General features: G+C 37.1%; 1 long non-coding RNA gene across 1 annotated transcript; it reads left to right on the top strand.

The window, feature by feature from the left end:
- The first annotated feature begins 3937 nt into the window (after positions 1-3937).
- On the top strand, positions 3938-8434 carry LOC107836272 (uncharacterized). The gene is made up of 2 exons (XR_001662152.1): positions 3938-4182; positions 8157-8434. It is a non-coding gene; the product is annotated as an uncharacterized LOC107836272 (long non-coding RNA).
- Positions 8435-12597: the final 4163 nt, after the last annotated feature.

Raw genomic sequence — 12597 nt, 5'->3', positions numbered from 1 at the left:
CAGCTCCTTCAGACTAGCCAGCAGCAATTAGCATCTGCTGAGCTCATTATAGGAGCAGGACACCAGTCAGTGATTGAAGCTGTTGTCTTTAGGAGTTAACTAGAATAAAATAGAAATATCCTTTATTGTCCCAAGTTGGGGAATAAATAAGCCAAAGGGGCAGGCAGCCTGGATAGATATAAAGACTATTGTCGGGACTTTAATGTGTTAATTCTAATTACATAGATTTTAATGTAATTAAAAAGTTTTTCTTTTTATTTTTTTACATGCAAACATTCCGGCCAGAACCTTCATAGTTGCATGTTTCTGGTACGCCCGTAAATCTGACGCACAAGCTACATCTGCTAGCAACAGCCATGTCTTTTGGCCTACTGGGGGTTAATTTCTGCTCCTAAATCCAATCTGATTGGATGCTGGAAAAGACTATTGTTGTGTTGTAGTTGTGCTAAAAGGTGTTAGCATATCAGTGAAGCTATGCTAGCATCTCAGTGCTAATGTAGCAGCTAGCTAGTTCCATAGATGATTGGTTCCTGAAACAACGTAAAGCTGGATGGATAGAATATAACTGGTGTAGATAATCTGAATTACAGATTAAGAACTATAAATATATCAGCTGTTGAGCTTTTATGTCTATTTATTCAATAATTTAGCAGAAAATAATTTTTGAATTTAAAATGTTGCTCATTTTGATATATAGTTTTAATTTATAATTAAATTGTGATTAATTATATATTCTCAGATTAACTCGATAAAAATAAACAACAAAATGTACAGTAAGGACAAAATATCAAGGTAAATACATTTATTAGAAAACAGAATATTAATTTGTAGGTTAATTTTAAAAATCTACAAAATGTGAATTTTTGCCTTGAAAACTACAGATTATCTTCAAATTATGAAAAACTTCACAAATAAGAGCAGGAATGAAAACTCCGAGTTTGTTGTGATGGTGAAACATCTGGGAGGAAGGACCTGTGTTACTCCTCCACCGGGTCAAAGGTCACCCCAGCACACAGCTGGACTGTCTTCTCATCATGCTGGAAAATAAAGAAATAAAGTCTTTAACGTCTTTAATGTTTTGCTCCAAAACAAACGGCCCATCCTCACACATCCAGTCCTGGAGGGAAACTAAAACACGTTCAGTCGTGGATCTGAACCGACGACCTTCTGACTTCCAGTTAATCAACCAGGTCAAAGCCTGGATACATTTGATGATTTCCACTTCCATCCCGCCTCCGTCTGTAGCGTAGCCTAGATTCACGAATATAATCTCAATATAGTTCTTCCCTTTGCCATTGGCTATTGCACTAATTTCTCAGAACAACCGGCTGTCGCTCAAGATAGGCGCGCCCTACAAACCCTGTTCCATCTAAAACCGTTTAACTCCGACTCACGCCTGCAGAGATGGAGTCAGACTGATGCACCTTCACATGAGGAAACAACTTTCTTCTGTCAGTCCAAAACTTTAGATTTTCTCTCTGCATTTGGTTTCAAAGTTGTGTCAAGCAAACATCAAAATTTTTATCAAAAGAAAACTTTGATCAACTTTTATTTAATCTTTTATTGACCGAGTTTTGAGGACATTTGCAATGGAAACGTAATTGGAAGAAAATTACTTTTCACTGAACCACCGCTAAGTTTCCTGGTTGTCTCGAGGATTTTTACTCTGATTGCCTTTTTTATTTTCTCATCAGGTCTAATTGGAGTGATCTAACCAGCCATTCTGATCCCGACCTTCAGCCTGGTTGAGTTGGACCAACCCATCGGCTGATCTGTGTTGCAGTCGGTCAGGTTGGGCGGCCGACACTGCAGGCTTCATGCCGTCTGTCCTCCTCATTAAAACAAACTGTTCTCAGTTAGAAAGGAGCTGATTGGATCAGAGAGCATCTCGTTGGCTCAGTTGATGTGAAAGTTGCTGATGCACTGAGCCTCACACGTTGCACCAATGTGAACATCTGTCCCTATATAATTACTTCAGAGCATATGCCCATGAATGCACACGCTCAGGTACATGAATGTAATTACAGCAGGGTGTGCTGATTCTTTCCTTTACAGGAAAGTCAGGCAAGTGAAGCAGAAACCATGTTGTTCCATTTCTCTGGCCATGATTCATATTTACTGACAACAGCAGTGAACAAACTGAAAAGTGACACTAAAGTCCAGGAAAACTTTACATTTTCAATGTTTCAGGTGTTGAACAGCATAAAGAATCTGCCCAGAGTCGCTTTGTAGCTTTAAAGTGTTGAGTTTTTATCACTGGATGTTTTTTACATCCTGCTGTTTGTAGCATTATGGATCGTATCCTACCTAAAACACACACAGGCATGTTTAATGTATTTATTTTTATTTTTCACCCATTTTACCACTTTTGCTGACTCATCGTTAGCTAATGCTAGACAATGATGGGTAGCATCAGGTTTAGCTGTCACGTTATCAATATAACTCGCTAAATCTTAAATATATAAAAGAAAAATGGACACCGTGCTTTGCTACTAATGGTTGAAACTATGACTAGTAGATAAGTTCAGGAAAAAGTTTTAATTAAGAAAGAAATTAGCAAGGGAAAGAGATGCTAAGTCAGTTATGCTAGCTTGACTTTGACAATCCTAACATGTAGATGTGCTGCAGAATTCAGTGTTTTAGTTCAGTTTAAAAAGAAACTAAAGCGACTCACACACCAGCTGACAGATCATCGGTAGACCAGGAGTTTAATTTAGTTTGTTCAGATGATCAATTATTAAATTAAATCTGAAAACATGAAACTGTAACTCGCTGAACTCATAATGAGAATAAACTCCCAATATTACCATAACAAAAAAACGTAATAAACAAGAATAAAGTCGTAATGTTTTGAGAAAAGTCATAATATTAACATAATAAAGTTATAATGTTCCCAATAAGGTCATTTATTAGCTGAATAATTAATTTTAATAGAATTTCTCCATATGTAAATAAAAAAATAAAGTGCAGAATGTCGAGCATCTTGTGAAGTTTTGCTTTATTATTGGATATTTGAACAATCATTAAAAAGTCCTGCAACTGGTAATAATAATAATAATAATTTGATGCTAAAAGATAAACTATGTCCTCATTTATGAAATAAAAAAACAGACTGAACTTCATAACTACATCAAAGCTTTTCTCTCTTTAAAGCAACTTTTTTCACACTTATGGTGATTTTATGACTTTATTCTCAGAATTAAAAGAAAAAATTATCTGACTAATACTTTGTCATAGTTTCACAATTGAAACCTTTAGTGCCATCACCGCGTGTATTTCCCAGCATGCCTTGCGGTTCTCCGGCAGCAGACAGAAGCGTTTTGCTGTTTGAGGCGTTAAAACGCTCAGATCTCTGTCACAAAGCTCCGCAGCGACGTGTTCAGACGCGTTCGCTCACAGACAGGTATGTGAGCAGAGTAATTAAAATGCCTTTTGGAAGTGAATTCAGATCAATTTCACTCATAGTTCCTCAATAACTGACTGATGTCATGGAAACGCTCCAGGATTTTACTGAGTTCAGCGAGGCGAGCGACCGACCAGAAGATAAAGAGTTAAACATGAGCTGTTCACACTGCAAAAACATGAAACAATACCAAGTATTTAGGTTTATTTTAAAGTGTAAACACTTGAAATAAGACAAAACTAACTTCCAAGTAACTTTTTAGCAAGATGTAGGGGTTTGAGTCACTAATTCCTCGGTTTGGATAAATAAGTTCTAGTAAGTGAAATAATCTGCCAGTGGAAACGATGCGTTTTCACCAATATCGAGGATTTATTGACTTAAACAAGCTTAGATTTGTTGCTGAAAATTTACTGTTTTTTCACTATAAACTGAACCATATAACTTGGTAAAATGTTGTGTTTTTCAGTGCTGATGGTTGTTTAGGGCTGAAGCTCACAGACGTTTCCATTTCCCAGATTCCCACAACGGCGACGCCTGCTTCTTATTTTTGTGCGCACACATAAACAGACGGATGCAGTTTCAGGATCCAGGGATCAAGTTGTGATGAAGCATCTCAGCAGCAAATGACACAATCACACAGCGCGCCGCCGCATGTGCACTCTAACCTTTCAGCCTTCGCAGCGGGTAACGTACACCAGCGACCGATTCCCAAGACGAGGCCAGCTCCAGGATTTTCAAAATAAATGGATGATTTATTAATACATCAAAGTAATTATGAGGTAAAAAATCAATCAGCAGCTACCCAATCCAGGGTTGAGTGTTATTCCAGAACGTCCTCTCAGGAGACGGTGTCCATTTCAGCAAGTCAGAAATGTAATTAGCCTTTCGCCTGGGGGCTGCAGGCTGCGTTCAGGGCGACCTCAGTAAGCAGGCGAGTCACCGATACCAGACCTCATGTTCAGGCCCACTGCTGCAAACACAAACAAGCCAAAGAACAAAGACACTTTTTATGTCCCGCAACGCAAAGGCTGGTTTAGCCCATTCACAGATTCATTGGTAAGAAAAGATCAGCTTTAGCATTCCTGAACTGTTCATAAACTCATGTTATGAATGGAAACATCTGTGAAGCCAGGAGATAAACAACATGGCTGACGGCAAATCCAGGCTTCAGCTGCTATAAAGGTGCAGAGTTCTCTGCTGCTAAACACCTGATTCAAATGTACGGTGGCCCAGATGGGTCACCAAAATGCAAGAGTATAAGAATATGTGGTAAGATGAAAGTTATGCTAAATTTAAAGCAATGCTAAAATGGAAGTGTGCTAAAGCAGATGTTGTAAAACAGATTTTTTTGCTAAAACAGAAGTTAATGAAAGTTATGCTCAGAGAAACTACATCAAAACGGTAGTTTGCTAAAACAGAAGTTATGTTGCAACAGACTTTCCACTAATTAGCAGCAAACTGCTAACTAAAAAGTTAGTTGCACTAACTCTAATGTAGCAGCCATAAACATAAGTTCTGCTAATGCTGATGCTAATGTGCTACACCAACAGTATTTAGCTGGAGCTAAAGCTAAACGCTAAATTCAACCATGTCGATTCCCAGCAGGTGTCACGAGGAGAACGAGAGAAAAGGCTCAGAACAGTTTATATGTGAAGGTTTGTACTTTATCACAATAAACCCACAAGTAAACAGTCTTCTGCCACTTCAAAATAAGAGCATCAATATATCTGTCTAACTTTTTAAAAAGGACCAAAACACAGATGTTGAACTTTATTGAACTGAAAATTTACAAAACAGCCAGAAACATGTTGTCAAAGTTAACAAAAATGTTAGCAAGTTAGCGGAAGTGTGTCCACTGTTAAAAAGTAAATAAAAATGTATTTAAAACAGATGGAATAGAAAACGTGCTAGCATAACTTTAATTTTAACACAGTTGTGTTGTAACTTTTGCATGTTGTTGACTCTACTGGGATGTTAATGGTTAATTTTTCTCCTAGTTGGTCACAAAGTTCAGGCAGTGACTCATTCATTAAACAACAGAAACTCACTGCAGTTGATCGATTCTCATTCTGTTGAGCAAAACAAGAAAAACTGGAAAAAATAAAACATAAAAGCTACAAACTTCACCTCAGCGTTTGTAAAATGTGCCTGAAACAATAAAATGAAATGAAATATGCAAATGAATCGATAGTTGAGTGTTTGTAGATCTTAACAAGCAGGAAACATCAACAGGAGAGCCGTCAGAGGAAGTACTGCCAAGAAGTTAAGAAATGAAATCAACCTGGAGCTCTTAACAGAAACGGAAAGCTACAAAGAGGAAAACACACAAACGCGCCCAGGAGGCTTTAAATGTGAACAGAAAGCTAAAAGCAAAGTGTTTACTCCTAAAAAATATATCTTTTTAAATATTTCTGACCCAGGAGAAGATCAGCTAAAAGGAAATGGAGTTTAAACAGAGAAACTTCCCAAAATACAAATTTAACCCAGAAAAAGCTGAATTCTTAAAGCTTAAAATGTGAAGTTTTTCCACTTTTAATGCAACATTTAACCTTTACAGTTCAACAGAAAAACTATGCTGGTTTTATCACACCTCCATGTTCTTCAAGCTAAGGTGTACATGGCACTACGGACTTTCTTTAACCCTTACCCTGACCAGTACCTTTACAAAACGATTATTTCCTCTATAGCATCTCTGCATTTTGCTACAAGATGAGGAAATATTGAGAAAATCAAACTAAAACAGATTAACTTTATTTCAGCTTAATTAGATTCCTTGTATTTAATTACTTTGTGATTTCACGATGAATTAATGCTAAAACTAATAAAAAAGTTGCTCAAAAACTAAGGATTTAGTTATTAGTTTAAAGAAATGACATCACATGTAGATTTTGTTTGGTCTTTTAGTTAAATTGTACCAAAAAAGTTTTTTTCACTAAATATGTAATAATTTCTCCAGCTATATTCAACACTTTTCGCTTTTCTCTCCCTTACATTTTATGTTTTGCTTTTTAATTTGCGTTCTCTGTTTGTGTGGATTTCTTAAATTGTTGCCGACATCTGGTGTGGATTTCATATGTTGGAAATTATATTTGCTGTGAAAATATAATAATCCTTATTTTACCCGTTTTGTTGCACATTACTGTGATTGAATTTGAAGGCTGCTCAACGTTCTGGCTGCGTCGTTTTAACAGAATTACACAAGGCTCTGGTTTTATGCAGCTATTTTTACGTCCAAAAGAAAAATGAAAAACATGTGGCGTGGTTTCACAAGTCAAACTTTTCTTTGAAAAACAGTTTAAACACTAAAAAACTCTGAATATTCCTTGTTTTGATTACATCTTTCTCCCTGGATTGTTTATTTCTCCAGTTAATCTCTATGCTTCGTGCTACATATCAGTTGAAAATTTGTTTGATTCTCTGAAGCAGAAACTTTGTTTAGATTAAACTTTGTGACCGTCTGTCTCTGTCCTTCCTCGTCATGTTGGTTAAAAACATCGTCATGCTTTTGGGTTAGCATGACTCTGTTTTTGTTGGCAGCTCTGTAAAGCGCTACGCCAACATAGTTTTTATTATTTTTATTTATTTCAAATAATCAAAAGATATTCTGATTCTTTATAAGTTTTAGTAATATGTTTTACTTCTGTTTTTGCTCTCTCATCAATAATTTACTGATCAGACACGCCTTTCTAGAAAAGTTAATTTTATCAAACATTTGCAGGTTTGTTTATGATTATTTACCTGCAGGGAAAGTAAACGAAGCTTCGGCTGTTAGGATGAGCCAAAAACGCCAAAACAAAAGATTCTCCAGAACGACTCCCAGGATTTGGACCAGAGACAAACAGAACCAGAACAAAACCCAAACAGCATTAGTGGAATTATTGTTTATGATTAGCATTTTATCATTAGCTTTCCTTAAATACCATACTGGTATAGCACTTTAGCATTAGCAGAACTAACATTGATTATTAGTGCTCTAGCATTAGCTTTACCTAATGTCCATGTTGTTTTATTGCTTTAGTGTTAGCAGATCTAATGCTTATTATTAGTGTTTAGCATTAGCTTCCCCTAGTTACCATATCTAGGGGAAGCTAATAGGAGCATTAGCATTAGCAGAACTATTGTTTATGATTAGCACTTAGTATTAACTTTTATTATTAACTTTTCTTAAATACCATGCTGGTATAGCGCTTTAGCATTAGCTTCCCATAATTACCATGTTAGTGTACTGATTTAGAACTAATGTTTAATGTTAGTGCTTTAGCATTAGCTTCCCCTAATTGCTATGTTGGTGTAATGATTTTGCATTAATATTGTTTGTGATTAGTGCTTTTGGGTTAGCATCACTGACTTTTCAGTTTAAAGCTAATATTGCCATAAGAACAAAGTGAATAGTTTTTCTCAGAAAAGGGGGAAGCCGGGGTTAAAAATGTGAGATCCACTAATGTTGTAAACAAGCCATGAGGAAAGGGTTAGAGAAACAATCCCTCTTCTGTCGGGGCTTAAAAAGCATAATCTTGTTTTTCTCTTTAAGAAATTGACTGAGATGTAACACCATGAAGTATAGAAAATGAGCTACAGCTCAGATTTAACAAAGATTGGCAGCTTCTCCTACTTCTATTTTATTACTCAAAATAGAAACACAACAAATTAAGGACTCTGTGGCTTCTGCAGCTATTGATTGAAGCCACTTCACACATTTTGTCACACTGAAACTGTGACGTTTTTGTTTTTTCTTCTCTGATTGTATTTACAGATTATATACGGGGTTGAGTGGAAAGCAGCAGCAGCGGTTCAGTTTGCCCAAATGATTCAGGGGACAAAGAAAAAACGCAGCAAGCAAAGAGAGCAAGCTTGGTTTGAAATGAGAATTACACCAGAACAAAGCAACCCTGGTTCTGCTTTCCTCCCGCTCTGCTGGTTAGCCTCGTGTTTCCACTTCCACGCCACTCTTTAAACCCACTCTGTGGATATTTATTCAGCTTACTCTGCACTTCGGTGAAAGGACTGAAATAAATGGAACCATGGACTTCATTTACATGGTGCTCTCCTCCTGTTCTTGACCTCTAAAGAGCGCTTTACACTACAAACTATACTCACTCATTGATATAACACTTAGCGCTCCTTTACAGGTGATGCAGCGGGAGGAAACGCTACCTGCAGCTTATTATTTAAAAAATAAAAAAGCAGAGTGAGGAATCAAACCTGCGACCTTCAGGATGGCAGACCATTAAACTTCATTTTCATCTGCAGCTGACCAAAATACAAATCACAATTTAATGTTTCAGAGGCTCTCAGGAAATCACTTGACTGTAGTTTCATAAATGGTCTCCAATTAAGAACTTTAGCCTTTAAGTTAGCGGTGATAAAACTCCATCTGCTGAAGGACCAGAGGCGTGAAGGAAAATGTTGTTTTTGTACCAAGATGGTCCAAAAAGCTTCGAAATATCCACACATTTCTGCAGTGGCAAATATTTTTATTGTTTACTTTCCAAATACATTAGCATCAAATAATTAGCATCTATATTGACGCTGTAAAGAGTTTTTCTGCCTGGTTAATAAGAGGTTCAGCTTTTGAAGCTACACAGTCAAAAATGAACAATAATTATAATTTTTATAAAGCAAAAAGATAGTGGTTAAATTTCAAAATAATATTTACACAATGTTATTAATCCATTCATAAATGTCACAGTTTAACACTAAAAATGTAATTAATAAAATATTTTGCAAATTATTCATATTTACCGAACAAACCAACTTTAGCTTCTGACTAAATATTTAGGTTCCAAACTATTTAGCTTCGAAGTAAATATTTAGTTTGCCTGCAACACATGCTACTAGCTACTAGCTAATATGCTAATCCATTTGCTGATAACCAGAAGTGGGCTGTCAAAATAAAAGCATAGTCTTGCAGCTTCTAAATAAACTCCTGCTGGTGATGAAGAGGCGACATGAGCGACGATTAAAGTAAGTCAGAGACGCCACCTGGCTTTTATTTTGACAGTCCACTTCCAGTTATCAGCATGTAAATTTGCATTTTAGCTAAATGTTTAGCTCTGAGCTACATATTTAGTTTGGAGCTAAACATATAGCATTTTAATTAAATAGTATAAAACTGTGACATTGAAAAAATAAAATGTTGAAATTAGTCCTTGTTTTTTCTCTTAAAGAGGAATAAATAAAACAAGTTATTGCTGTGATTTTCGATCGTTTGAGAATAAAATAAATCATTTAAATAGCTCAACACAACAAGAGGTACAAGCTTCTTCAGTGGTTCTTGGCGCAGCGCCCCCACAGGCCAGGAGGGGAACAGGTTTTTCAAAATGTTTGGTTTGTTTGACTCAGAGTTGACAGGAAGAGAACCACAGCAGCTGGAGATTGAACACATGTTGCAGTTTTGGTTCTCAACTGATCCGAATCCACTGGACTATCAGGTCTGAAAACGGTCGTAGACGTTTTCGTCCAACATCAGTGTTTGACCTCACAAATGTGCCTCTGAAAAATACCTTAGATTTACACCTAAGCTTTGTAAACGGATTCCTAGAAGAGTTAAGGATGTTTTAGCTTTTATTTCAACAACTGGGGATGAAGAGTGGAAGAACTGCTGGTGTTTGTCTGAAAAGCTGCGAGGAGAAACCATGAAGTAATCCGTAATCAACGAGCAACAAAAGATTATTTGTTTCCAAACATTTGCAGCCCAGAACATCATGAGGTCAAGTTCCTTTCCCAACTGATTTTCTCCAACGGGGGCAAATCGAACACTTGACCTCTTGACCTCCTTCAGATGTGGGATTCGTCCAGATCCACAAGAACAATGGCTGATTCCACGATGCGTCCCGGAAACAACGCCGCAGCCTGCTGGAGTTATTTCTGGAGAGGTAGAGAGACAGAGGCTCCGTGTTGCTTCAGAGCGAAACCTGCTGGACAATAACGCCGTGTGTGTGTGTGTGTGTGTGTGTGTGCGTGCGTGCGTGCGTGCGTGTGTGTGTGGCAGAAATCAGCAGCACACTGAGCCTTTATAGCTCCTCTCTGTGGTTTTGCTTTTTATTTCCTTCAGCCTGTAGCCGTTCACTGTGGCGCTGTTTTAGAACCAGGCTGAGAAAATTAAGAAAATTTAAAAATTCTTAGTTAATTCTAGTAGTTCATAGTTTTTTACTTTATTCTCCAGATATTGACTCTATTCTTGTATTCATTTTACTTTCTTTTATCTTTTTACTATAATTTTGTTTTGTTTTTTTATATTTTTTCTGTTTTTGATTTTATTCTCCCATTTGTCCGACTTTAGTGTCATAATGTTACGACTCTTCCGATTGGCTGAAACAAAGCAGGTATCTGATTGGCTGCAGATCATTCTTTATTTTTTTTAAAAAGTCATGGAAGTCTGAAAATTTGCAAACCAGAAGCATTTCGTTTATTTATTTATTTCAAACTGGTGTTTAAAAACAAGTAGGACAGGAGAAAACGTGCATAACCAAAAACAAATATTCACCTTTTCATTACTTTTCTGTTCAAGAAAGAGTAAGAAGTGAACACTTTTCTCAATTTAATGAGATATATTCAGTAATTATCAGAAATGTGTAACTCCAGATCTGTTTGCATCAAAAACAGGCATGTGAATCTTGTTGTCATGATGTGTAGTTTTACAGTGAACCCAAATGCAGAGGCAGCTTGTAGATGAAAGTTTAACGACACAGAAATGATGGAGGACATGGGGAACACAGGGAACCAGAGCAGAACAAAAACCAGGGACAACAGGGAAGTTACAGGATTAGATGGGAGGAAACCAGCAAGGAGGAACCGAGAATGAAGTGCTTAAATACCTGGAGGTCGAATGCTGAACAAAGACCTGGGCTGATGAGCTAACGGGTTCCAGGTGTGTGAGAGAGAGAGAGAGAGGAAGTGACACAGGGGGCGAGGGAGAGCAATTTGACAAAATAACTAAACATAAGAAACACGATAAAAACTAGAGTGACTAGACACATGAAATAAAAGTAACTAGAATCGCTAAGAAGGAACCAGTGGCAGTCAGGAAGTAAAAATAAAGTCATGAGAAGTAAAACAGATGCAAACAGTAATGAAATAAAATAAATTATCCTCTTTAGTTTTATATAAATTGATTTTCTTATTGGTTATTTCAACATTTTTATGGCAAATTCACTGAATTTATGTGTCGCCAGTTAAAATACATGACAGACCAGGGTGAGGCAGTGCAGTGCTCAGCCTCACCTGAGGGGGCGCTGTGTCACACACCTGAATGAAGCAGGCATATCACCATTATACTTGTTTAATTACACATTTTATGTGTTGATGTTCCACAGTCTGTGTGGAACATATATTTATATATTTAGCCTTTCTAATTGGCCATAAATGTGCCGTGAAAATGAGTCAGAAAGTACCGTGATTCACTGATAGGGGGCACTGCTGAGCCCCATAGACACAACAAGCAACTGCTGCTCTTCTTCTACGCTTTGAAAAGAATGAAAACTGTGAGGATTCAGTTGAGTCTCCATGTTGTCCCGTCTGATTAAGCGGCCTCCTGCTCCTCATTAAACCATTGTTTCCTCTGCTACCTGTGTCCACTGCGTCTACCTCACCGTTCCACACAAAACATGACAAAAACAGTCAAGGAGGAAAAAAAATACAGACAGAACAAAACCGTTCAAGGCCACTCATTTTGTTTGAAAACAAGAAAAAAGAAGAGATTTTTAGAAACAGAATGACAGAGACATTTATGGACGTCATTTAAAATAAAGATAAGATCATACAGGATTTTAATCAGAAAAGAGAGGCCAGCCAAAGAAAACATACATATACTTTTAAAATATGTGACTTTACTAAATTCTTTATCTTTATTGGTATATTGTTAGATGTAGTCAAATTAAAATATGGCTTCTATATTTTGGATTTGTATGACTGACTCTCATCACCACTCGTCACTGAAGTAAAAACAGAAACAGAACTAATAGATGTAACCGACAAAACCCAGTTTTCTGTATTTATTGGCACTGTTGTAGCTCCATATGTTCCACTGTACTCCTCTGAAACTTAGACATTTTAATTGGTGACGGACCGGCTCTCTCTCTTTTCTCTGTCTCTCTCCCCCCCTCTCCCTCTCTTTCTCTCCCTCACTCTCTCTCCCTCTCTCTCTCTCTCTCCCCCCCTCCCCCCCTCGCTCTCTCTCTCTCTCTCTCTCTCTC

The sequence above is a fragment of the Poecilia formosa genome, unplaced genomic scaffold (genome assembly GCF_000485575.1).
Source record: "Poecilia formosa unplaced genomic scaffold, Poecilia_formosa-5.1.2 Scaffold47, whole genome shotgun sequence".
NCBI classification, from domain to species: Eukaryota; Metazoa; Chordata; class Actinopteri; order Cyprinodontiformes; family Poeciliidae; genus Poecilia; species Poecilia formosa.
This window is presented reverse-complemented; position numbering and strand designations above follow the sequence as displayed.